The sequence below is a fragment of the Vanellus vanellus genome, assembly GCF_965231255.1.
Source record: "Vanellus vanellus genome assembly, chromosome: 2".
Lineage (NCBI taxonomy): Eukaryota > Metazoa > Chordata > Aves > Charadriiformes > Charadriidae > Vanellus > Vanellus vanellus.
Window position 1 is genome coordinate 75,922,103 of NC_138906.1, and position 6,000 is coordinate 75,928,102.

Below are 6,000 nucleotides of genomic sequence, written 5' to 3' on the forward strand. Positions count from 1 at the left end.
TATATAGATGACATTATGGGTTTGGGCTAGAAATGATGAGAAATTCTGTCTTTCATGCCAGTCTTCTGGAAATGCCTAGGAAGTTATCCACACTGGCACTATCATTGTTCTCCTTGGTCAGAGATGGAGCTCCCCTTTAAGGAGAATTACCAGGCAGCTTCCAGGACAAAAGCTCTGGTATTAGAAATTTATTGGATTCATATTTCTGGAGATTGGGGTGGGTATTAACTTCAGTGGCTTTACAGTTGTTGGAGCTGCCCAGACTCCTCTACAGAGATGTCTTCCTCTCCTGGGAAGGGCTGGTTTCGGTTCATTGCAGCCAGAAGGGAGCTGTCCTTGGGGAAGTTCCAACTCAGGCATCCAGGTTGCCAGCCATGCAACATTTGGGACAGATGCAGAAATCCTGTTTCACCCATTTCAGAAGACGCAACTTCTGGCCATCCTAAATTAAATGCAAGTCTTTTAAGAACAGTTTTCTCTAAGTGACTTGTACGGGGACAAACTGTATTAAGGTGAATGCTGTTTCATTTTATTTCAGGATTTTTGTACTTTGTGCAGAACCAATATCATACCAGTGACAATATTGCATGGAATGGGCTTGCTTTGCTTTCAAGCAGATCAGCTGCAAGCTCTTGGCCAGATACCATTACCAATAGCTTGAGTATTTTAGCATGTTAGAGCAGTGTGAATTTGTTCTATCACACCTTCTGTATTGAACACTGTGTTCCCCCTGATTCTGTGTTTTGTGCATGGTTGGCAGCTCTGACCTGACAGGTCCAAGCATGTAAATAGAGTGTGGGGAACTCACCCACCCTAGGTTCTTGCCTTCCCCAGCCCTTGCTGGGTCTACCTAGAAGACATTAACTGGTCACAAAGTCAAGTGCTTGGAAACAGGAGGGCACGACTGACCCTAAGTCAGTCCCTTTGTAGGGAAGTCATCGCTATTGTATATACAAATTATACACCTTTTTCTCACAGGAATAGTCCCTCTCTTGGCCAGGATGGGTGCGTGGCAGGGCAGGAAGGAGGACTGTGTAGTGAGGGCAACCTCTGCCTGCTGGATCTCAGTCTCATCTCCTGCAGGAGCAGGGGAAACTGTAGTGAGTAAGGTCAAGGTCAAGGGAGGTCATTCTCCCCCTCTACTCTGCACTGGTGAGGCCACAACTGGAATACTGTGTCCAGTTTTGGGCTCCCCAGTTCAAGAGGGACAGGGAACTGCTGGAGCGAGTCCAGCAAAGGGCAACTAAGATGATTAAGGGATTGGAGCATCTGCCTTATGAGGAAAGGCTGAAAGAGCTGGGACTCTTTAGCCAGGAGAAGAGAAGGCTGAGGGTAGACCTTATTATGGCGTACAAGTATCTAAAGGGTGGGTTGAAGGAGGATGGAGCCAGGCTCTTTTCAATGGTTCCCAGTGACAGGACGAGGGGTAATGGGCTCAAGTTGGAATACAGGAAGTTCCGTTCAAATACACGGAAAAACTTCTTTACGGTGAGGGTGACAGAGCACTGGCACAGGCTGCCCAGGGAGGTTGCGGAGTCCCCTTCTCTGGAGTTTTTCAAGACCCGCCTGGATGCAGTCCTGAGTAATGTGCTGTAGGCAATCCTGCTTTAGCAGGGGAGTTGGACTAGATGATCTCTAGAGGTCCCTTCCAACTCTGAAAATTCTGTGATTCTGTGATTCTGTAAAGGAAGGGATTAGCAGAAGAATAAGATGAGGGTCATGACTGTTTAGGCTGTGTGTGCCCCCACTGGTACAATGATTCTCTGGTGTTGGGCTGGTGGGTCTGTTTGGGATGAGCAATTGAGTGTTTGCAGCTCTAGATTGCTGATTGCAGGCACAAGGCTCCTGTGTGCAGAGGTAGCGTACTCATTGCTGTGGGAGAAGTTAATGAAAGTCACACACTCAATCCATAAAATGCATCAGGAAGTCTGCCTCCTCTCAAAAATCAGCTGTTAATTGAGCATCCCAATTTTCCAAGTAGCTTTTGGCTTCTCACCACTCTGTGTGTTATGGGTCTTATTGGGGAAATGCAGTCATGATGTACAACAGAAAGCCCATGAAGAAAGAATAACTGCTTTCTGAGCAGTGCTTGAATGATGGGGAGGAAAAGCAGGGCAAGCTGGGGCTTGTGGTGCTCCTTGACCCCGTTCCCCAGCATTTGCTGAGGCTCCCTCTCTCTCCTTCCTTGGTCCTATGGAATTAAGGGCAAACACTTCAGACATGTTGTAGTGCTCACAAAAACCAAAAGGAGGGGGTGCCATAGAGCTGAAGAGCAGAAGGCAAAATTCCTGGCCAAGGTGTGGGGTATCTGTGGACATCATACAGGTGGTGGGATCCCCCCTTTCATCCCTGAACAGCTGTGTTTGGGGTAGGCTGTCTGCACGAGCAGTTGAGAGTGGGAGTATCCCACGCCGCATTCAGTGGGATGATAGTGGCTGAAATGATGGGCCACTGCAATAACTAACTTTACGAGGACTTCATTGTCCAGTTCTTATAACTCTTTATTTTAATGATTTATTATATTGATTGATGTTACATATACAGACAGTTGAACATTTTTATCTTCCAGTAGGATCAGGGCTTTCAGGCAAATCCCAGCCAGGCAAATCCCTTTCCCTAGGGAAAGTCACCACCGTCAAGGCTGCTGGACTTGCACAGTTTGGATAAGCATGTGTGACACAGTCCAGGGGCTGTCAGTCCTTCAGCCCCACAGTGAGCCTACCAGTTCAGGGCTGGGGTGCACCACAAACCCAGGGTGATGGAGTTGAAGTCTGGCCTTAATGGTTGATGTGGCTGGGAGGTAACTGAGATTAGTTTGGAAAGCACCTGTAGCAGCAGATGTCAGAAATCCATTCACATCCCTGTTCCTTGGCCATTAAGACTCATCACGCTGATCAGTGAGGCGAGAGAGAGAGATTTGACTTTGCACTTCCCTCTCTGTCCCTTGAAAATAAAATAAGAAACATGTGAGAACATTAAATAATTAAAAAGACAACAGTGCTTTTCATATTCCTTTTTTATTTCTTCTGCTTCTTGAATTTTGAGGCACATTGTTGATGTCTGGCTGGGTTACAGTAGATCCATTCACTCTTGCAATCCACCCTATTAGGCTCCTAGTAAAAGATACGGAGCAATAAAATCAGCTCCAGGAGCAGCACTAGCCTTCCTAGTGCACACCAAAAAAGATAAACAATAACACAAAGAAAAACTGGTAAACCTTCTTCCAAAGTCTGGCTGTTTCTTCTCTTGTTGTCGCGTATACTGGCTTTAGGGGATCCCAACAATTTACAGTAAAATCAAGGGGACTGATGGGAATAAAATCAGAGAATCTGATCGGGGACCATAGCTCCGAACTGTAGGAAAGAACTGAACCACTGCTGAAGCCAGGGAAAGGGGGGAAACATTTCTGCTGATAAATCATTTGCTAAGGGAGGCAATGAGGCCAACCAGACCAAGTCAGAAGATGATTCAGGATAAATTAGCTCTGCAGCTGAATTTTTTGACATCCTTGTGCAACTCAGTTCTCTATTTTGTATCCTGGTTTTACAGCTGGGAAGGAGTCATACTGCTTGCAGGCACTGCCTGGAGCCAAGGACCAATGCTGACCCACAGACTGCAGAAAGTGATCCTCAGAACCACCACTGTTGGTTTTTTACAAAAGCTTCACACTTGCAGGTAAACAATAAATGGAGAGAAATAATGAGAAGAAAAAAAAAAAAAAAAAAAAAAAAAAAAAAAAAAACAACAAAAAACCCCAAACTTTCAAAGCATGGGCTAATTCTTGCTTGGCTTCAAATGAAAAACTGCACGATAGTCAGAAAGATTTTTTCCCAAAGACTTATGTGGGCTGTGGATTTAAGAAAAAAGTTAGAAACATGGTATTATTACAGTAGATTACTATAAATTCTATATATAATGTAGAGGTAAGTAGAGGAGTTAAAGTTATTCTGAATGTAACATCTCCAGCAACAAATGCCCCAGACAGTTGGTTTTGGTGAGTGTTGATTTGCAGAGAGGTACTAGGCTGTTTTTGAAAGGTAATGAGTAAAAAGTGGTTACTTCCATCTGACTTCAGTGAAAGCACATGGCTCCTCTCAGGAAGAGATGTGCGTTACCAGAACACATACAAGAGCATTGATGTGCCAGCTTTTAAAAGAATCAATATTAACTATGTTTTGTTGCGTTGTAAAGGCAGGTAGAATACCAAAAGCAGTTGTTGCGTCAGAGTTGAACTAGCTTACATCAGGTCTTGGTTTGGCTTTGTGCTCTTTATTGACTAAGAGGTAGTATATGATTGCAATAGAGCGATCTACTTTTAATTAGCCCGGGTTGGATGCTTGTATCCTGAGTCTTCGATAAATTTAGTCTGATACTAGTGCAAACACTAAACTCGACATGGCTGTGTCATCTTTGACTCAGAAATTTCTCTTGAGAAGTATATCAATTGAGCATTGCTGTGTGACAAGCACAGTGAAACAACATCTCCGTACTCCAACAAGGTTTTCTTTTTCCATCAGAGATCAAAACTTTAACTACTGTGTCAGCCTTGGAAACACTCTTTACCTGTGTTTCCTCCCTCGACGCATTTGTAAGTTGTCTTAAGTGTCTCACTACACTGAAAGCTGGTCCAGAGGGGCTCAGAGTGATACAGAGCAACACAGTGGTGCAATTTTTTTGGCACCTAGAAGAACATCCAGTGATGTTTTGATGCCTTTCATTCAAAATTAGCCACAGCTATATCTCCGTAAAAGCTTGTTTCATCCTATTACTACAGCCTTGATGGGCTTCTACTGCCTTTGAGTCAGTCACTTCAGCTGATATTGATTCTAAACCATTATCAATTGTTTTCCCTTTAAACTGACCTGCTGATTTTTGAAATATTAACACATATACAGACTGTTGACGTGAAAATGAATCAACTTTGTGGTAAAGTACATTATATATCCTGTAGCTTGAATGTTAGCCTGGTCCCCTGGAGGTTTGACAGGAAGATTTGTAATACCTTTGAGCTCTGAGCTCTGTTTGACTCAGTAGCCTTGACTACATTATTGAGTTCCCAAACAACTCAGAAATCAGGCACTGAGATGCGAGGGCAAGAGCACCAGAAGCCCAAGGGTCAGTGCTTCTCGCTTGCTGTCCACCCATTGCCAAAACTGTTTCCCTGCATTCATTTTATCTTAGGCAGTCTTTCAAGTCATTCTGGCTAAATGTTTGGAAGCAGTCTACCAAAATGCCCTCAGGGTCTCCACACACGTGCATTGCACACACATACATGCAACGCTCATCTTCAGGCATCTCCGAAGCGCTCAGATGTCTAACGCTGTTGAGCCCTGGCCCTTTAGGATGTCTCAAGTTGGTAATAAAGCAGCTTACATTTTTTAATGTGTCTTATTGAATGTGTAAATGGCTATTCGAGAGCTACTGCTAAGAACTAATTTAATTTAACACAGGGCACATAATCAGGCTAGGTGCTCACAGAAGCAATCCCGGGATCTGACCACTTACTGCAGGGTTAAATTTATTCTGTTAACTCCTGTCTAACAGGCTTTGCTGATCATTCTTCCTCTTTCTCTGCAGTGCAATTGTCGCAGAGGTCCCTGTCCAATCTCTCCGTGCAGCCCCAGGGGTACACTTAAATACCCCTTGCATGAGAATTATCACTGGGGACGGAGCCCTTTGGGTTTGGTGCTCGTTTGCTGGATTCCCTGTGCTAGTGAATGTAATATGCAGAATGCTTGCCTGTGTTTTAAAGACCTGCTTACATCTTAAAAATAACTTTTTAGAGAACAATTCTCCTTTACCTTCTCCCCTAAGCCAGACAATTCACTCATGTCCTGAGTTATATATATCACTTTTCCTCATGCTTTCCTAATAATGGCAATGGTATTTTTCTGGGAAAAGCTCCTTGCTTATTAACCATTCTTCTTCTCCTGCAGCTTATATCCTCATTGGGATCATAATTCTCTGCAATATCTTCATTGATTTCTTCTGGAAATGTTA